Raw genomic sequence first — 22,363 nt, forward strand, 5'->3', positions numbered from 1 at the left:
TGCTCATTCATAGCACAGTCAGGGCTGGAATCCCCATCAGTAGCATTGCCTTAAGTATTCAGTAATAGCAAAAATACTTGAGGTAAATTTTTTGGTAGTTAAAAAGAAGTTGATAATGGATGTATATGCAACACACTCTGAAAGGTACGCGAGGACAGACATGGAGAGTTAAGCCCCTCTGTCTCATCCTGGCCCCCTCTCTGGAGGCAACCACTTTCCCAGTTTTTGTGTGTTTCTTTTGTGTCTCCTTCTAGAGATCATCTTTAAGTTTGTTTTTAATTGTGAAAATTCAAATATAAGAAATTAAAAAAATAAATACTCATATGCCAGATAACCAGGCCTAATAAATCCAAACATGTTGTTTTTGCTTTAGGATTAAAAAACCAAAAAAACCAAAACATTTTAGGTACCTCTTTGCTAATGTCACTTCCCTCCCTCTCACTCCTAGAGGTAACCATTTTGCCCATATTTTTACTTTTGTATTATTACATGTTTATATATCCATAAATCATGTTGGCTGCATGATTTAAAACCTTATTTTAAAAAGATCTCATGTGGTGTGTGTTCTGCAGCCTAGTTGATCATTCAGGAATATGTTTTCAAGCCACATTGACTAGAGTTCAAGTGGCTAGAGTCCTTCCCCTCCATCTCCCCCCCCCCCTTTTACATATATTTTTATTGATTCAGAGAGGGAGATAGAAACATCAATGATGAGAGAGAATCATCGATCAGCTACTGCTTGCACACCCTCTACCGGGATCGAGCCTGCAACCCAGGCATATGCTCTTGACTGGAATCGAACCTGGGACCCTTCAGTCCGCACGCGACGCTTTATCCACTGAGCCAAACAGCTAGGGCTAGAGTTCCTTTGTTTTAACTGCTGTTTTATTTTACTGTTTAAACATATCAGAACTTATTTGTACATTCTGTTGGTGTATTAGTCGTGTACTGTTAAAAATGGGGTGGAATAGGCTGAGAAATGGCAGTGCTGGACCATAGTGCATATACTTCTTCAACCTGCTAGATGTCAACAAATCGTTTTCCCAAGTATTTGAGCCTATTTACATTTCTGACAACAGAGTGGGAAAATTTCTGTTCATCCACAGCCTTGCCAACACTTGGTATTATTGAACTCTTTTGTTCTGGCCTTATCTAATGGGTGTGAAATGACACCTTAAAAACAAAAGGGGATATGCTACAGTTTGTTTATTCACTAGTGAAGGGTGAATGTTGTTTCTAGGTTTGGCTATGGTAAATAAAACCATGGTAAATATTTATATATAGGCTTTTGTTTAAACATAGTTTTCATTTCTCTGGGTAGATACCCTGGAGTAACATTGTTGGGTTTATATAAGAAATGGCCAACTGTTTTTCCAAAGTGGTCATTCCATTTCACATACCTATCAGGAGTGTGTGATGGTTCCAGTTGCTCTGTGTCCTTATCACACTTGATATTGTCTTAGCAGTTTTTCTTTTATAGTCATTCTTAAAGGTATGTCACATATTTTTTTAACCCAAAGAATTAAAATTCAAAATAGATGCTATTTTAACATGATCTAAAATAATTGATTTTTACCTTCTTTGGTCTTGAATGATTTTTTTTACCCCCTTTAATGAACAATCAGAGCATTGTGTTCGGGTAACCAAATAATGATAAAGAGGTGGCATATTGCAGCATAGCATTTGTAGGCTGCTGCTAGAAAATTAGGTAAATGTGTTTTTGATGCTATTAAAGTTCATTAAGCTATGGCATCTGATTTACTGGTTGGATTTTTTTGGGTTTGTTTTATTTCTGGAAAATATGTATTTAGACTTTATAGCAAAAGAGTTATTGAATCCACATTTTAATGATATCATCCACCTATTTGTGTAATTATTTTCCCCCAACCCAGGCTTTTGATAAGATTTAATTTGAGGATGCTGGTTCCATTACTAAAAACAGAAGTGCAAAAACCACAGACATAGGCCAACACTGCTAATTCACAGTGCAGGACATTTGAGGCCCACGGGTAATGAATGACTTTCCTGCATTGAACCCCACCATGCATGGCCTACAGTGTGGGCTTCCAGATTCCCAGTGCTGTTTTTCTCCTGGCCCTTACATTCTTCTGCACCGTGCTGACCAGGACACCCTGTAATGTGTATCTTAAGTTTGAAGAATGCTGTCTTTCCAATGCATTTACTTTCAGAGTTGGATAAGCTTGTTTGTACTTTAATGCTGGATTCTGCCACATACTGTCAGCACACATTCTGCATTGTGCTTTGAGATTATGAATGAGTAGCCATCCATTAAGTGTCTGCCAGAGAAGCCAATTTAATGAGTCTTTTTTTTTTTTTTATAGTTATGCTATTCTGGGATGGCTAATTAAAGAAAAACATTTTAGCCCAAGCCGATTTGGCTCAGTGGATAGAGCATCAGCCTGGGGACTGAAGAGTCCCAGGTTTGATTCTGGTCAGGGGCACATACCTGGGTTATGGGCTCGATCCCCAGTGGTGGGTGTGCAAGGGGCAGCTGATCAATGGTTCTCTCTCATCATTGATGTCTCTGTCTCTTCCCTTCCTCTCTGAAATGAATAAAAATATATTTTAAAAAATTTATTGATTTTACAGAAAAGAAGGGAGAGGAATAGAGAGTTAGAAACATCCATGAGAGAAACATCTATCAGCTGCCTCCTGCCCGCCCGCTACTGGGGGTGGAGCCTGCAACTAAAGTATATGCCCTTGAGCCTGGGACCCTTCAGTCCGAGGGCCAATGCTCTATCCACTGAGCCAAACCAGTTAGGGCCAATTTAATGAGTCTTTGATAGACAAGTTGAACAGTGAATTTTTTCATCTTACCCCCTTCCTTATGATCCTTCCATTTGAAAGAAAATAACATTCAGCTGGTTTGAAATATGTACTGATCCATTTCCTTTTGAAAATTTAGTAGGGTTATTGCAAATATGTTATCTTACTAGATTTTTTTTCTCTCCTTTTTTTCTTATTGTTTCACCATTCCAGTGGAAAGAGAGAAAGGGAGAGGGTGTGTTTATTTCCACTCAACATCCCATTGGCCAAAACTTAGCCATATCTTGCTGTAAGGGAGGCTGGGAAATATTGCCTGAATTTAGTTGGTTGTGTGCCAGATCAAAATCAAGGGTTTCATTATGTTAATTATGATTTTTAAGTACAGGACTGTATTTTATTTATTTATATATATGTTAATCCCCACCTGAGGATAATGCCTCTGTTGATCTTAGAGAGAGGGGTAAGGAGAGAGAGAGAGGGAGGGAGGGATGGAGGGAGGGAGAGAGAGAGAGAGAGAGAGAGAGAGAGAGAGAGAGAGAGAGAGAAAGAGAAAGGGAAATATTGACTGATTACCTCCAGCATGTACCCTGTCTGGAGATTGAGCCCGAAATCCAGGTATGTGCCCTGACCAGGAATTGAACCCAGAACCTTTTGGTGTATGGAACCATGATCCAACCAACTGAGCCAGCTAGCCAGGGCTATTATGTTAATTCTTAGTTGGATGAGAGAGAACTCTGAGAGATACCTGGTGGTCTCTGATACTTCTGCTAATGAAATAGAGAAGTTGCCATGTGTATCAAAACAATTCATAGCCCGTGTGGCTCTGTGGTTGAGCTTCCATCCATGAACTGGGCGGCCTGGTTAGGGCACATGCCCAGGTTGTGGGCTCAATCCCCAGTAGGTGGTGTGTAGGAGGCAGTTGATCAGTGATTCTCTGTTATCATTGATGTTTCTCTCTCTCCCTCTCCCTTCCTTTCTCTGAAATCAATAAAAATAGAAAAAAAATGCATAGTCCGAAATAAGTTAGCTATGAAATGAAAATGTATTCTAGTTCTACTTTTCTGTATGTTTGAAATTTTCCAAAATAGTTTTTAAGGACAATTTTGTTTTATAATTTATGCAGTACCATTTAAATATTGTAACACTAGAGGGTGCTGTTAGTCAATACATTTGCTTTCAGTGTGTATAGAATTTTACTAGAAATTCGTGCATGGGTAGGGTCCGTAGGCCTGGCCAGCAATCAGGGCTGATCTGTGGGGTGACCAGTGGGGCAGTGGGGGTACCTACTGGCACCCGCCTTGGCTGGCCTGGGGCCTGGGGCCTGCGGGCTGGGGGCAGCTCCTGTGCTGAGTGTCAACCCCCTGGTAGTCAGTGTGCATCATAGTGACCAGTCATTCCACCAGTCATTCTGCTGTTCGGTTGATTTGCATATTAGGCTTTTATTATATAGGATTCTGTTTATTTTATTCTCTGTTTATTACGGAGTAGTTTTTTTTCATCTGATAATCCTAAATCTCCTGGTTGATTTACTCAGTGCCCTACGGTTATGAAGCTAAAATATCACCATGTAACATTTATTTAAAAGGCAGTTAAAAATGATCACCATGCCCTAACCGGTTTGGCTCAGTGGATAGAGCATTGGCCTGTGGACTCAAGGGTCCCAGGTTCGATTCCGGTCAAGGGCATGTACCTTGGTTGCAGGCACATCCCCAGTTGGGGGTGTGTAGGAGGCAGCTGATTGATGTTTCTCTCTCATTGATGTTTCTAGCTCTCCATCCCTCTCCCTTCCTCTCTGTGAAAAACCAATAAAATATATATATTAAAAAAAAAAAATGATCACCAAATGTGTAAGGGTATTTTTGTTTTTTAAAAGACATAGTTTAGATTTTGTTCTTAAATGGAAAACATAGATCAGATATTATATTAATCATATTCGATATTTGTTGTTGTTTTTTTTTTAGAGAGGAAGGGAGAAAGAGAAACATTGATTTGTTCCACATATTTATGAATTCATTGGTTGGTTTCTTATGTTCCCTGACCAGGGATTGAACCCATAATCTTGGTGTATTGGGACAATACTCTAACCAACAGAGTTACCCAGCGAGGGCCAAGTTTGATATTTTCAAATGCATAGTTATTTCTGAAGAAATAATTTTTTTCTCCCTGTATTTGGCCAAGTTTAATCTTTTAATTGTTTTGCCTTATTTTTTTGTCCTAAATTTTTATTACTTTATGTAGCTACTAAAAATTGAGTGACTGCTAACTTTTGCTCTCTAATACAATAAGAGGGGCATAGCTAAGACTTGGAAAATCAAATGAACACACAGAAAAAACAATTGTAATTCCATTTTGCAGAGAAAACCACTGTGAACTGCTTGGTTCAATACCATCTGCTTTGGGAGCACACCTGCATGTGTGTGCAGTATAAAAGGGGGCACCATGTGAGTTGATGCTATTGTGCAGGCTGTTTTTTCTATGTTCATATTGTAAATGGCTGCTTTCCTTTTTTCTTCTTTTTTATGTATTATTATTTTTTTAAAATATATTTTTTGTTGTTGATAGTATTACAGATATCTCCCCCTTTCTCCTTCTAGCCTCTACCCACCCCCCTAACTGGCTACTTTTCTGAAGTATCTTATCCTAGTGCCTTTTTAAAACAAAACAACACACTTCATTTTCACCCTGACTGGGTTGCTCAGTTGGTGAGTGTCATCCTGATACACCAAGGTTGTTGGTTCCATCCATTCAGGGCACATTCAAGAATCAACCAAGGAATTCATAAATAAGTGGAACAACAAGTTGATCTCTCTCTCTCTCTCTATTCAGAGAGGAAGGGAGAGGGTGAGAGAGATAGAAATATCAATGAAGAGAGAATTATTGATCGGCTTCCTGCTGTATGCCCCCTACTGGGGATTGAGCCCGCAAAACGGCATATGCCCTTGCCTGGAATTGAACCTGGGACCCTTCAGTCCACAGGCCGACGCTCTATCCACTGAACCAAACTGTCTAGGGCTAATTTCTCTCTTTAATTTCTTTTTATCTTCTTTAGGGCATTTTGCTGCTTATTTTTTCTTGTTTAATTGTAAGGGTATTTTTAGAGTTTCAATTTAATCTTTGACCCAACAGGTAAGGGTGAAAATTGTGAAGTGGTTAGGCTTTCTTGGTTGATAATTATTTTTTCTCTCTTTGGCATCATGGTCAGGCAATGAGAAGTATTTTTTTGTCAGGGCTGAAATTTTCATTTAGCATGATGCTCAGTTTTCACAGATGCTCTTTAGTAATTGAAAATACAGTAAGAGCTCTATTTTCTATGGGGTGCAAAGTTTAATACCTATTATATTAGCCTTACCTTATTCATTATATTGGCCAGATTCTCTAATGGATATAAAATAAAATTAATGTGCTCATACCCCTCTTGCTCCTCATCTCCTTGGATATATAGTTAGGTTTATGAAGTGTGGTCATTTCTTCTATATTGCTAACCATTATGGGCCTTATTTCAATGAAATAATGTTTAGAACATAAAAATTGACATTATTTTCGTTGTGAATTTTATACTTTAGTAATATAGAATGATCATCTTTTCCCCATCTTATACTTTCTGGCAGGAATGCACTTTGTCAGTCACTCAAAAAATAACAGTAAAGCAGCATTAATATTGTTTTATCTTTATTTCACTTTGTCTTATTCTGTAATCTGTTAAAAATTCTAATAGTGGTTTTCTTTAAAGAACATTTTTAAATAGTTAAAATAGTTTTTACCTCCCTTAATTTAGGTAAAAAACATTTTTTTAAACCTGTTTCTCTAGCTGTCAGAGCTAAGATCTGATATTATTTTGCCAATAAGGCTTTAGCATCATTCCCTCTTCATTCTTTATTAAGATACTCTTATTTGATCTGCTTTATCGTTATTAATTACATATTTTACATTGCATAGCCTATGTTTACAGAATAATTTGACACATGCATTTAGTTTAATGACTGGGTTTATGTTCCTTATTTAATTTTGTCCAGATCTTGATGGTTTTGGTTGGCATTCATTGTTAGCAGCCGTGTGTATTAGTGGCCTCTCTCAATCTTGCCTCTTGTGTGGTTGGAATAAAGTCTCAAGCTTTTTCTATCCGCCCCCCCCCCCCCCCCCCTTTCTTCCTCAGCCCATGCATATCTGAGATTGCATTTTTGGCTTTTCCGTATGAAGGCCAACTTGTCTGGGTATAAAATTCTTCGGGAAAACCTTTTCCTCAGTTCTCTATAGATCTGCATTTTCTGTTGACTTCTGGCATTTAATTCTGCCTTGGAAAATCCTAGGGCTCATCTCAATTATTGTTGCTATTTAAGTAAACCAAACATGATCTCCTTTTCCCTGAATATTTCTATGACTTTTTCATCCAGTAGTTAAATTATTTTATCAAGTATAGGTTTCTTCTCTCTGATTTTGATTCTGATGTGCCCCTGTAATCTCTATGCTCGGATTTTTCTTCGGAATAGTTTTTTTTTTTTTTATCATATACTTTTGTATTTAATTTAAGTCTGTTCCATTTGTTCTTTTTTTAAAATATATATATATATTTTATTGATTTCAGAGAGAGGAAAGGAAAGGGAGAGAGAGATAGAAACATCAGTGATGAGAGAGAATCATTGATTGGCTGCCTGCCTCCTTTGATTGACTGCCTCCTGCATACCCCCCCTACTGGGGATCGAGCCTGCAACCCAGGCATGTGCCCTTTACCGGAATCGAACCCAGGGCCCTTCAGTCCGCAGGCCGACACTCTATCCACTGAGCCAAACCAGCTAGGGCCCATATGTTCTTTATAACAAAGTTTTATTGAGCTATAATTCACATACCATAAAGTTATTCCACTTAAATTGTACAGTTCAGTGGCTTCCAATAAATCAGATTTCTGCAGACATCACCACAATCAAATTTTAAGCACTTTCTTCATCCCATAAAGAAATCCCCAACCTATTAACAGTCACTCCCTATTTGTCCCTCATTTCCACCACAGCCACCACTGATCTGCTTTCTGCCTCTAGATTTGCCTGTTCTGGACATTTCATAGAAATGGAATCATACAACATGACTGGCTTCTATGTTCGTTTTGTCTTTAAGTCCAGTTAAGAAACACGGACTGCTCATGGCTTGGCTGTGCTCTCTGCTTTCCCCCTCGTGGTTCTCGTCTCTGCACTGGAGTTGCCTTTCAGGCAAGAATCCAGGCAGCAGCAGAGTTTCTCCAGCTTACCTTCCACCTTTCAGTTTTCTACAATTTCACTTCCCTTTTTTTCTTCTCAGTTAATTTTAGTTTCCTTAGAATTCCTCCCCATCCCCTTGGTTTCAGTCCATTTTCTTTAATCATCTGCTCTTCTTTCCTTTCTTTTCTCCCCTTTGGTTTGTTTTTCATTTTTTTCTCCTTGGTTCAAATTGAACTTTTCTTTTCCTTCCTACAGTAGGATCTTTCTGAGGTCACTGGCTTCACAGAACATCCTGAGCACAGGTCTTGTGTTCAGGAGACAGAATCTCGGAGTGTTTTTTGTAGGCTGTGTGCTGGATTGTTTTTCTTTTTGCTCACTGAGGAGCAAGGGGTGTTCTGGTCTACCTGGGCATGTTGACCCGATGGGTTGGGTGTGTCCCGTGTGACCTGTGGCACTTGTGGTGAATCTCCTACGCAGTTAAAGTATTTGGCTCTCAGCCTTCTCTCCAGTTTCTCCTGTGGCTTCTCCTCCAGTCAAGTGGCATCTTCCTCTTATGCTCACTGCTGATTTCTGTAAGTTTATTCACAAGTAACACTTAGAATTCCTTTCCTCCAGGAGTTGTCCTGGCACCTCTTCTTTCTTTGTCCCAGAGACCCCATCTTCTAAGATGTGCTGGGTTGCTGGCAGTGCCCCTTCTTCCTGGCTGTTTCTCATGTGAGCCTTATGGTCCCTGTCTGGATTGGAGAAGTGTGGTCTGGGGTTGGGGAGATGGAGGCAGGGATTTGTCCTCACAGCACATTCCGAGGTGGGGAGGTGCCCACTCCTAGGTTTCTGGCAGGTTCTGGCCTGGCCTCAGGACTAGAAAGAATAAAGTCTGACTGCAGATGTGGCTTCTTCCCTCTTCTTTGTGTCTTCATGGGCATTTCATTGGGGCCTCTGTCACTGGCACCTGCACACCAGATACCTCATCTAACTGGGTTCCAATGGTTAGTGCTCAGCGTTACAGCGATTTGTTGGCTTTGCCTATCATTTAAGGAAGAGATCATACCTTGAGATCTATTTTTAATCTTTGAAAACACTTGTCTTTGGACCCCCAAATGGGGAAATGAAAAATTACCAGGGAGTAGAATTAATCCCCCCTTTTTACTGAAGCTGAAAGCAGTGTGGGCGGACTTGTTCGTTTGAACGGGAGGATTTGGAAAGATAGGTTTTAATTTCCCTTATTTGTGTGGGTTTGAGAAATGTAATCCCAGCAGCTGCTCGGTTTCCACAATAGAATATCCAGCCGGCCGTCTCGAGAGGTGCAGGCGCGGTGAGCAGGCCATGCTAAGGCTTGCAGCTACCGTTTGTAACCAGGTGGTGGCTGTTGTGTAACAGAAACAGATAGCATTTCTGACGGGGTGGTGTGGTTATACAATGTTGGCAAGCCCAATGTCGGGCTATAAAAGCGGGAAGTCCTTCAGCACCTGAAGTGTCTTGTGCTGAGCGTGAGAAGGATCCCAGCCTTGCAGACGCCAGCACAGATTAAAGAACATTTTTGTGGTTAGGGTATGAGTTCCCTCTGCAGGTAAGACCATTTCGTGGCACATAAGCTTTGCTTTGGGGAATTAGTGTCTTTGTGTCTGTCTGTGTCTGTGCCTGTGTGTGCATCTGTCGGTGTGTGCTCCTCTCTGTCCATGTGTCTGGTTTTCTGCAAATAAATGGCTGTGTGTGTGTGTGTCTGTGTGTGCGTCTGCGTGTCTGTGAGGTGGGTAAGGAGCCTGTGGCTCAGGTTTGCCCAGCTGGGTAACTAGAAAATCTCCAAAGTCTTTCTCAGTTCTGTCAGGCATTATTTAAATATGAATAACTGAACATTAACATCTAGGCAACTTTTAGGAGGCAGTGCCTTTCATTAAATATGAGAGAAAGAGTGATGATAAACACCTATTACAACAATTAAAAATGTCAGATTCTGTTTTTCAGGTGCTCAGTTACCTTATTCTCAGAGTTAGGTCCAGTCCTGGGACCTCCAAGGCTCCGTGTGATCTTTTATGTTTTGTTTGTAAGGAGAACTTTAAGGGTTGGAGGAAAGCACACAAGCCAAAGGAACACAGCCTGGAGTCTCTTGTAGCTGACTGCATCTATTTTTAATCTTTTTAAGGTTTTGGGGTTATAGAAATATCAGGTGCAGACACACAAAAAGCAATACATCTGTGGCACAGGACTCTAAGGGATCACAGTCTCTGAACTGAATGGGTATTTTTTTTTTAAATATTTTATTGGTTTTTTACAGAGAGGAGGGGAGAGGGATAGAGAGTTAGAAACATCTATGAGAGAGAAACATCGATCAGCTGCCTCCTGCACATCTCCTACTGGGGATGTGCCCGCAACCAAGGTACATGCCCTTGACCGGAATCGAACCTGGGACCCTTCCGTCCACAGGCCAACGCTCTATCCACTGAGCCAAACTGGTTCTGGCTGGGTATGTTTTTTTATTAATTTAGAGGAACATGCTTCTTTGCATAAAAATGTGCATAACGTATTCACAGGCGTGGGATGTTTATGGAAGGTGAGGGAAAAGATAATTTTGATCGCGGTGTACTTGGTGTTAATCTGGAGAATAATTACAGCGTCCCAGCCCCAGGTTAATTGCAGTGTAGTTTAGCCAAACCCACTCTTCAGCCATCAGGTCACCCGGCAGGGCAGGTGAAATTTCAGCACGCCCTTCCCCTTCTCTTGGGAGAGTCTGCAAGAAGGAGATGGAATTCTTGGTAGCCTGGACTAGGGGACAGTGGGGTTGGGGTGGGGAGAAAAAGGACATTGCAGAGGAGATCTGCAAATAGAATTTCTTCCAGACAGTAGGAAGACAGCAGGTGGTTGAAGAACTAGTCAGTGGTCAGCAAACTGTGGCTCGTGAGCCACATGCGGCTCTTTGGCCCCTTGAGTGTGGCTCTTCCACAAAATACCATGTGCGGGCGTGCACGTACAGTGCGATTGAAACTTCGTGGCCCATGCGCAGAAGTTGGTATTTTGTGGAAGAGCCACACTCAAGGGGCCAAAGAGCCGCATGTGGCTCGCGAGCCGCAGTTTGCCGACCCCTGAACTAGTAAATGTACCGAAGTCCAGCAAAACTGAGCAGGTGTAATGGGTAGTTAGGAAATAAGGGAAAGGTGGAGCTAGACCTCTCTCTGCAGGTGACAGAAGGAAGTTTGGCTTTGGCACGTGGGACAGAGGAAAGGATGAAAACATGCCAAAGAGGAATGGTATGGTCTGAAGAGTAATTCAGGGAGCGGGCTGATGAGTACATTGAACTTGAGGCGTGGAATGAACAATTACTTGAAATGCTTCTCCTAGCACACAGGCAGCAGTGGCATCAGCTGGAGGTGACGGAGGAGCCATCAGCTGTGCTGCAAAGCAAGGATGGAGCTGGTGCTAGAGCAACAGAGAGTGGGGTACAGGGTTAGCAGGGCAGAGTCAGCCCCTGGAAGTTACCTTGGCACCCAAGGCTGTCCTTGTACTGGAATGTGGGTGAGGAGGGGCATCAAATGACATTTGGAGATGTGGAAAAGGAAAAAGCTGCTTTCTTTCCATTCCCTGAGAGTAAAGGGGCATTCCTTGGCTTCCTCCAGAATGACCTTCAGAAATGACCTCTGGTTGCTCATCTTCAGAGCCTTGTTCTGCTGGTCTCTAAGGGAACAGGAGCAGCTTCTGCTCCCCAAATAATTGCTGCTTTTGCCACTTGTCCTTGGCTTTTGTCCAAGGGTGAGTCAGCCTTTCTGTGCCTGTTTTCTAAACTCTAGAACCAATAACCACCCTTCTCAGAATTTTGATGAGCATTACATGAAATCATGTTTGCACCACAAAATATTTGCTTTCAATTAGGAATCATGCTTACTACCCACCTCACCCCACCGATATGATAGGCAGTCAGTTCTGCGATTTTTATGCTGTCATTAGAATTCTGTATAAAATTAACTTTTTGGTGTCCCCTGAAATGACTGGTTAATACATTAAAAGTAGTGTTTAAATGAAAAAAAATCATTTGCACAAGAGATGATACGTTAAGTCACACACAGTAGAAATAAATGCAGTAAAACCCATCTTGATTCTGTTTGACCTTTTTCAAATATATATTTATATTTTAATTCTGGTCCACAGGCTATACCTTTTGCTTTACTACTTCTCCCTCTCCCCTCTCTTGTCTCAGCCACACGATATCCTTGAATAAACCCGGAGGGCAGGGATTAGGTTTTGTTTCTACTATATGACTAACTGGCCCATGGAAAAATGTGTAGGTTTTCTCTAAATATTTGAATGCCTTTCCTCTGATGGACACTGTGTTCCTGCCCCTATCCCTTCCTGGTCGGGGAGCTGGACAAAGAAGCTATGTGCCTTGGAAACACATAAGAAGGGCTGCTAACCCAGGAATGCTTCTTGGAGGAGGAGACTTTTTGAGCTAAGACCTGGGAATTGCAGGTCAGTGTGGACCAAGTGGATGGCACCTGGGGCAAGAAAGGAATGGTGAGGATGATGAGTCTTGAGGTCTTGTCATAATTTTATTGAAATAAAATTTCGGGAAGAGACTTCTGTTAGATGATCTTTCCTACAACATTAGGTCAGAAAACAAAGATCGCTGGTGACTTTGTATTTTAAAGCCCCCACACCAACACGATGTCAGCAGCTTTGACCTTTTACTGTACACTCGACTACCTTTTTCCTAACCGGGTAGTTGACGATTCAGTACCTTCTCATCTATATAGATTGGCCATTGCTGTTCATGACTCAGGCTGTGTAAACCAACATCAGCAGACAGCCATATTGGGCTGGATTTAAGTGCTTTTAAGGACTTAGAGTTTATTTTGGGACTAGAGCTTATTCTGTACCAACGGCTTTTAGGACTGAAGGGGCCTTCTGAAGGCAGGGCATAGTCTTTAACATCTGTTTTGTTTTTATCACTTGTGCATTTTACTTTATGCACCAAACATTTTTGCTTTCAATTAGGAATCCTGCTCGCTACCCACTTCACCCTGTATATGATCCAGGAGTATTTGCCACGTCTGTCCAGCAGCTTTGTGTCCTCTCTTGCCCACAGTGGAAGTCCTCCTCTCCATTTTAAGTGACTCTTAAGTAATCCAGCACTATTCGCCCAGGGGCCCCTTTCTTCCACCTTGGAGCAGGGTTGTTGCTATGGGGCAAGTGAGTCTTATCACAGATTCTTTTTTTTTTTTTAAATACATTTTATTGATTTTTACAGAGAGGAAGGGAGAGGGACAGAGAGTTAGAAACATCGATGAGAGAGAAACATCGATCAGCTGCCTCCTGCACGCCCCCCACTGAGGATGTGCCCGCAACCAAGGTACATGCCCTTGACCAAAACCGAACCCGGGACCCCTCAGTCCGCAGGCCAACGCTCTATCCGCTGAGCCAAACTGGTTCTGCTTATCACAGATTCTTACTGTATCATTTGCGTTTATGTTTTCTATGTAGTATTCATTCAGTGCCATCTATTTGGGGTAAATGTGTATCATTAACATTTACTGAGAACCTGTTCTGTGCTGAGAGCTGGGAATATAAAGGTGAATTGTACACAAGGGGCCCCTCCTCTTGGGGCGCAGTCTCAGTGAGTAATGCATTCAGTGGGTGAATGCTTTGAACTAGGGACTACTACTAAGTGCTGATGATGGGAGGGCACGATTTCTTAATTTCAGGAGCAGCTCAGCCCTTAATTCCTCTTTAAATAGGCCCATCATGCTTCCAAGTCAGGTGGGCCATGGGGGTGTGGCCTTGAAAGGACACTTCCTCCTGGGTTCTCAGTGGGTGGTTCCCGAGATGGAACCTGGACCCTAATCCTCGGTTCCCCCTCAGAAGTCCGGGTTTTACCTGGCTTATTTATTTATTTATTTTTTCAGAAAGAGAAACATTGACTTGTTGTTTCACTTATTTATGCATTCCTTGGTTGATTCTTTTTTTTTTTTAAAGTATATTTTATTGATTTTTCACAGAGAGGAAGGGAGAGGCATAGAGAGTTAGAAACAGCAAAGGGAGAGAAACATCGATCAGCTGCCTCCTGCACACCTCCTACTGGGGATGTGCTCGCAACCAAGGTACATGCCCTTGGCCGGAATCGAACCTGGGACCTTTCAGTCCACAGGCCGATGCTCTATCCACTGAGCCAAACTGGATAGGGCCCTTGGTTGATTCTTATGTGTCCCCTGATAAGGTATCTAACCTGCCATCTTAGCATATCTGGTCAATGCTCTAACCATCTGAGCTACTTAGCCAGGACTATCTGGCTTATTTTTTAGTTTTCTTAAGAGAATAAATCCACAAACCAAAACAGTGACAGAAGACTGACACAGCTCATGAGGTATAACAGGAGGTTTTCTTAATTTCTTCTCTCTTTCCCTCCCCCTCTCTGTCCCTCCCTCCCCCTCCCGCCCCCATTTATTTATTTATTTACTTACTTACTATTGGGGGTGACATTGGTTAATAAACTTGTATAGGTTTCAGGGGTACACAGAGGTTTTTTTATTTTATTGGGGTGATTTTGGTCAACATGAAGGTTTTCTTGATTACAGTTATTGAAGTGGATGGTTATTTTGGAGCTCGATAGATTTTTAAAAAATATATTTTTATTGATTTCAGGGAGGAAAAGAGAGAAACATCAGTGATGAGAGAGAATCATTGATTGGCTGCCTCCTGCTTGCCCCATTCTGGGGATTGAGCCTGCAACCCGGGCATGGGCCCTGTCTGGGAATTGAACCGTGACTGCCTATTTCATAGGCCAACACTCAGCCACTGAGTTTGGAGCTCGATAGAGTTTGAAGAAAGCCACTCTGAGGCCTTGATCCTGGGCACTCCATCGTTGTAGAGCGGGGTTAGTGTAATATTAGTCTCAGTCACCTTTTACCACTTTGGCAAATTATGGGAATATTAGTTGAAGCTCAGCAAATAACCTGATTTAAATTGGGTTCTTGGAATATGCCTTTTATGTTACTGGGCAGAACTTTAGTTACTTTGGTGACTTTTATGCCGTATTTGATGGGCCATAGTACAAAGCCATAGTACAAAACTGGGTTCCCTTGTGAGATGTGCTCTGAAGTTTTTTGTCCTGTTATATTTAATCATTTAAACAATTCTGTTTGAGATCCACTAAGTTAATTTCATGGCCCACAAGTGGGTAGTGACTTGCAGTTTGAAAAACAAGAGCAAGAGTTCTTAGACTGTTTTGGAAAAGGCTGTAGGATGACTGGTGTTTTTTCAGTTACGCCCTGTTTGCATAACCATTATCACAAGATCAAACAGTAACCATGCCCTCACTCATTGCCGCCTAAGTAGAATAATGACAGCTAGGCTCAGTGTCAGAAGTGTCAACTTCCTAAGGCAGGACCCTATGTATTAGGCAACCATTTAATTAAGGACACTTAAAGGGGGTTGATCATATACAAATAGAGGTTATTTGTTCCAATAATCTTTTTTTGGCTTGGGTTCAAAGGGTTTGGTCAAATGACAGCATTAAGCAGAATTTAATGGAGCAGCCACAGCTCAGCTATAATCCCCTAATGATGGGATTTAAGCAGAGAACCATGGATTGGCTTTTAAAATGTGCTTTGTCATTGAACCTGGCCACGTCTGAAAGCTCTCGTTTGTGTCTTGGTAAAGACCAAGCTACCACTTGGCCCATAAAGGTTTTGAGTTTCTTTATCCCAGAGTCGTCTTAGTGATACTCTCACCTGTCCGGATGGGTGTATGGAAGCAGAGAAAACAGCTGTATTCCACACCAGGCCACCAAAGGTGTAGGGCAGTGGTTGGCAAACTCATTAGTCAACAGAGCCAAATATCAACAGTACACAATTGAAATTTCTTTGGAGAGCAAAATTTTTTAAACTTAAACTATATAGGTAGGTACATTGTCATTAACTTAATTAGGGCACTCCTAAGCTGGCCTTTGCTAAAAACATCCTCAATCTGATTGAGGTACGTTCGCTGAGGTCGACCCCTTCCACCTCTCCCATCCACACTCGTCTTGTATACTTGTTCCGTCTATCTCCTTTCGTTCATCCTCTCTGTATGTCCAAACCATCTCAACATACCTCAATCCTCGACACTACATCTTCTTTCACTCACCTCCACAACGTTCCCTAAAATTAACTAACCATTGCACAATGAGACTGCTGACTGACTCACTCAACTCGTGGATGAATCGCGCGTGCCTCCCCCGAGCCACATCTCCCGTCGCCCGACCAACCGACACCCCCCACTTCTTCTAACACCACTTCTTCAAAATAGACTCGCCCAGGCCGAAAACCGACTTCTGCGCATGGGCCACGAAGTTTCAGTCGCACTGTACGTGCGCACCCGCACGTGGTATTTTGTGGAAGAGCCACACTCAAGGGGCCAAAGAACTGCATGTGGCTCGCGAGCCATGGTTTGCCGACCACTGATGTAGGGGATCTGAGGACCATTAGTTAACATCAGAACATTGTACATTTGTTAACAATGATGGTTCCTGGGTTCCAACCCAGACCCCTGGAATCAGACTGTGTGGGAGAAGACGCTTAAAATTTTTTTTCTTCAAAGATTGATTTTATTGAACTATAGTTTACATATAGTAGATGTATATACATACCAATGGAGCCACCAGAATCATAAGATATCTGGTTATTGAAACCTCTTTTATAGATCTTAGTAATAGTTTATAGTTTTATTAACCTCTTTCATGGCTCTTAGTAATAGTTTATAGTTTATGTATATTTTTGGTTAAATGTATTAGGTATTTAAAGCTATTATTGTCACTTTAAACAGAATTCTTTCATCCTCTTAACCTTTTCTGTAAATATCTTAGGTTTTGTGTGCCAGGTGGCCTCTGTCACTTGTTCTTCCTTGTTGTTGTTTATAACCCTTTAAAAATGTGAGAACTGTTCTTTGCTGGGGGCCATACAAAACCAGTCCAGGCAGTAGTTTGCCATCTTCTGATCTAGATGCTTACTGCTGGCATCTGGGGTGTGTTTCAGTCAACATCAAAGGAGGTTTGCTCATCTGTTTTCTACCTGGTCATTCATATATAGATTCTCTCAGATTTTCTTACCTCTTGATATGGTTATAATTTGGTGTTTTCCTTTCAAACACTTCCCTCATCTGTTAGTTGAATGATAGCAGCAATGTCTGCACCCTGCCTTTTCCCTGACATTAAAATGTATCTATTGTTCATCTCAGTTATCAGGTATTTATTTTTTATTGTTTTCATTGGGGGGGGGGGGAGAGAGAGAGAGAGAGAGATATCAATTTGTTGTTCCACTTATGTATGCATTCATTGGTTGGTTCTTGTATGTGCCCTGACTGGGAATTGAATCCACAACCTTGGCATATCAGGACAATACTTTAACCAACTGAGCCAACTGGCCAGGGCCCCCTTTTTAAAGCATCATTTATTCATTCCACAAATTTTGGGGAGCCTTTTATATGGGTGCCAAATTCGGCACTGAGAGTTGGGGCTGCAGGCTGTGAATACTGCCTCTTGTTCTGTACCTGTCTGGTGCGGAACGCCGTCTCACTATGTTAGAACCATCTTCATGGTTCCCAGACATGCAAAGAGGTGTGACCCCATCAGGAAGCACTGATGGGGGGTCCCCCAAGGGAAAGGATGCTTGTTTGGGAGGGACTGCGTGTGCAAGAACCCAAAGGCTAGAAGAGGACCCAATACCTTCAAGACCCGAAAGACAGAGATGACAGCATGGCGGGGGCCAAGCTTCACACAGTGAACTTGTAGCCTTCCTAAGGAATTCGGTTGTCATTTGTGACATCATCAAAGAGCATGGCAGTTTCCATAGCATGGTTGTGCTGGCGGCAGTATGGGCAAGTGGTAGAGATGGCATAAGAAAATGATAAGAGGCTGTTGTACTGCTGACAAGAGGATGGCTTGGGCTGTGGAGTGACCAGGCTGCACAGGTTTGGGACTCTTGGTCTGAGGAGGGCGTGCTTTAGCCGTCCCTGCCCCTCAGAGCTCCCTCACATCACAAGGAGGGCAGGGACTGCACAGCAGGCCAAGCAGAAGCAGTGCTTGCAGGCCAGCTGGCCTGGGCTGTATTCCTCTAGAACCGTGGTTGGCAAACTGTGGCTCGCGAGCCACATGCGGCTGTTTGGCCCCTTGAGTGTGGCTCTTCTTAAGCCTTAGGAGTACCCTAATTAAGTTAATAACAGTGTACCTACCTATATAGTTTAAGTTTAAAAAATGTGGCTCTCAAAAGAAATTTCAGTCGTTGTACTGTTGATATTTGGCTCTGTTGACTAATGAGTTTGCCAACCACTGCTCTAGAACAGCGGTTCTCAACTTGTGGGTCGCGACCCCTTTGGGGGTTGAACGACCCTTTCACAGGGGTCGCCTAAGACCATCGGAAAACACATATATAATTACATATTGTTTTTGTGATTAATCACTATGCTTTAATTATGTTCAATTTGTAACAATGAAAATACATCCTGCATATCAGATATTTACATTACGATTCATAACAGTAGCAAAATTACAGTTATGAAGTAGCAATGAAAATAATTTTATGGTTGGGGATCACCACAACATGAGGAACTGTATTAAAGGGTCGCGGCATTAGGAAGGTTGAGAACCACTGATCTAAAGGATGTTGCTGTGTAAGAGACAGAAGGAGGGGGTGGGTCCTCCCAGTACAGCTTGTAGAGTCAGTTAACGCCTGGTAGGGAAAAATGCACAGACTACTTGGTGGAAAGTGTTCTTGTCAGGATGGAACTTGTCCCCCTTGTGCCTGATGCTGGGGACAGTGTGGAGGGTGAATGTCCATGTCTGAAACAAACATGCAGACCCAATTAACCTGGGAGAGTAAATGTATTCTACATTAAAAAGTCCATCCTTTTGCCCTGGCCAGGTAGCTCAGTTGGTTAGAGTGTCATTCCGATACACCAAGGTTGCGGGTTCGATCCCCGGTCAGGGCACATATAAGACACAACCAGTGAATGCATAAATAAGTGGAACAATAGGTTGATGTTTCTCTCTTTCCCTTCCTCTCTCAAATCAGTTTTATAAAAAAGTTCATCATTTCCCCTGAAGTTAACATGGGAAGTTAATCCTCATGGATTGGAAAGCTTTTCTGGCAGGCTAAAGATGATGGGGCGGGATTGTGGAGCAAAGAGCTTGTGGGTGTCTCTGAATATGACTGTATGGCATGTGGTCTTGTGAAAATCTAGCAGTATTTCACCATCTTCTTTGCCTGTCATATCTTTTGGAAAACAAGCTACTGGCTGTCAAGGTAAAGATCCCTGGGACTACTTCAGGCAGATCTTCTTAGGAATGTTCATTGTCATGTTATATCTCCACCCCTCTTACCCCACCCCCCTGCCAGATCTGGGGAGGTTATGGGTGGCAGTGGCTAGATCAAGATGTAGATTGCTTATTATTTTTTGAATTGTTGCAGAACACTTTAATTAAAAATGTAGGAAAAAGATTAATTCTAAGTAAACACACACAGAGACTGTCAGGGCTACCAGTAGAGCCTTTAGGGTTTTCTAAGTGATGTTTGTAACTTCCCCTTTGAATATAGAAAGTCCCCACTTTTATGCTTTGGAAAGTGCATAAGTGGGTCTTCATATCCTCTACAAATAGCAGAAAAGATGAAGAAGAAATATAATAATCCACTTGTCCCTGTTCTTGAAAAAGGAAAGTTATTTAAAAAGTCACTAAACCACAGCAAGTCCCATAGACTCGTTCTGTTATGGGCTTTGCTCTATTTGGTGATAGGCATGTCCCTGCTTCTCAAACTGGCACGTGTCTCCCTTGGGGGACGTGATCTTGTGCTAAGGACTCACATGGCACATTTGGGATGCCATTTTTGGGAAGAGGGAAGTACCTTTTTAAAAATACATATATACAACATAATAGGTTTATATTTAATATAGTATTTCTCTCCGTGGGGGTGTTACTCAGTTAATAGGGCTTTTTAAAACATTAAACCTCTTCTCCATTTCAGTGTCAACACAAAGTATTTTTTTTATATTAAAATATTTTAAATCTTATTATTTTTAAATCATATGAGCGTTTATTCCGATAATTCCAGCATTATGGGAGAGCAGCAGGTCATCCACAAAACCCTGCTCTTACATTAAATCTTTTCTCCATTTCAATATTAGGTACATTGAACATATATTTTTTTTAATATATTTTATTGATTTTTCACAGAGAGGAAGGGAGAGAGATAGAGAGAGTTAGAAACATCGATGAGAGAGAAACATCGATCAGCTGCCTCTTGCACATCCTGTGCCCGCAACCCAGGTACATGCCCTTGACCGGAATCGAACCCGGGACCTCTCAGTCCACAGGCTGACGCTCTATCCACTGAGCCAAACGGGTTTCGGCTGAACATATTTTTTAAAACCTTCCCTCTCTTCCTCAAATAAATTAAAGTTTTGATGGGCTGTATTTCATATCTAAGTATAGTATTAACTTTGGGGATAACAAAACAAAAATCTAATAGAAATATGGAGAAAAGATTCCTCACCAATGGAGAGGGCAAGTGACTACAACTGGACAGTGGTGACCTCCTAGGATTCTGGGCAGGAGCTTCCTTCTTCCAGTTTCATGTGCTTTGTGAATGTTGATGCTATGAAATATTATTTATGCAAATTTCTTTGACCCTCTTTCTAACTAGCAGATATAAATTATATTCTACATATTCAGTGCATTATCTGTTGTGAAAAAAAACACGTCATTCAATACATATCAGTTTATTCCCATTTATAGGAAAACAACTACGAATGTTTCAGTACCCTAGTTACTGTTTCTTGGGAACTTTCAGACACCAAAAGCTCAGTTGTTTTTATTTTGTTTTTTTTTAAAATATATTTTATTGATTTTTTACAGAGAGAAAGGGAGAGAGATAGAGAGTTAGAAACATCGATGAGAGAGAAACATCGATCAGCTGCCTCCTGCACATCTCCCACCGGGGATGTGCCCGCAACCCAGGTACATGCCCTTGACCGGAATCGAACCTGGGACCTCTCAGTCCGCAGGCCGACGCTCTATCCACTGAGCCAAACCGGTTTCGGCAAAAAGCTCAGTTTTTAACCTCAATAGCACTAATGCTTTCAGGGCAAGGTTTAATTCAGGAGGCCCTTCAGTGTCACACCTGTCCATTTCCTTTTGTGCATGTGCCTCCAGACAGGCACAAATGCCTGTAAGGCTGACAACCAGACCTAATGAGCGATTGCATCTCCGGCTTCTACTTCCACAACAGACAGCACCAAATGCAGTGAACTGAGGACTAAGAACAATAGTATAGAAACTGAGGTCATGATGTTGGTACCTTGAGGTGGCTAGATCTTGAGCACTGAAGGTTTCAAATAAATGGTCCGTGTATAATTCTATCTGACATTTAAAACACTTCCTTCTTGGAGCTCTGAATGCTTAGGCTAAGAGGTTCCACGTGAGGACGGGCCATCCAGGAAGCAGCCATTACAGGAATGGCCAGGAGGGAAATAGCTTTAAACCATGGTTGCTGTCTTGGCACTGTTGATGTTTTGGGCCAGATAATTCTTTATTATGGGCTCTTTCCTTGTGCACTGTAGGATGTTTAGCAACACCCCTGGCCACTACCTGTTAGATACAAATCATTCTCTCCCAGGTGTGATGCCCAAAAAAATGTCTTGCTATTGCCAAATGTCCCTGGAGGGAGAAATCACCCTTGGTTGAGAGCCACTGCTTTAAACAAACATGATATGAATAAGAATGCAAAATGTACATGAACATTTAAACCCAAAGAGCCACCTCAGAGGAAAAAAAAAAAAAAAAAAGATGTGTGCACCCAGCTCCTCTATTGCATTGGGGCAGAACTTAAAGTTCTGGCAACTATTTTAACTCTTGAATTCTGTATAAATCTTTCTCTTTTTTGTGTATATTTCAAAATTTCCTGGCTCACCCAAAGTATCTGTTGAATGAAAAGTGCCCTTAACAGAATTCCTTGAACAGGAGGTTTCCTACTTGTATTTCTAAACGTCTTATAGGTGCGTCTCCACATTTGCTGGACAGCTTGGCCAGGTTTATTCATTCTCAGCGGGAAATTAATTGGTGCTAAGACCTGACATCATTCTAATCAGAGTGCCAGTGAATGTGCTGTCCCTTCTCACCCCTAGAAGCCTGCTTGTGCTACTTTTCCCCCCATTAAAATTTAGGCGTACCTAGGCATGTTTTATTTTACATGTGCCAGCCCTCGAAGGGAGGGATCCTTTTTGTCTTTTATTTTTGAAGCCATTGGGTGGATCTTTATTGTCCAAATTATACTCCTGTTGTTTGAAATTGAGGTTTTTATTTTCTTCTTCACCCAAACTTGGCTGCATAGGATTCTTTCAGTAATTTCCTGCTTTTGACTTTCGGCTAGGTTTTCTCT

The 22,363-nt window shown here is 41.8% G+C and overlaps 1 protein-coding gene across 2 annotated transcripts in view; it reads left to right on the forward strand.

Annotated features, from left to right (window-relative positions):
• SLC23A2 (solute carrier family 23 member 2) overlaps positions 1-22,363 on the forward strand; it is a 125,407-nt gene that overhangs the window by 27,310 nt on the left and 75,734 nt on the right. The window lies entirely within an intron of this gene.

The sequence above is a fragment of the Myotis nattereri genome, assembly GCF_964212035.1.
Source record: "Myotis nattereri genome assembly, chromosome: 8".
Lineage (NCBI taxonomy): Eukaryota > Metazoa > Chordata > Mammalia > Chiroptera > Vespertilionidae > Myotis > Myotis nattereri.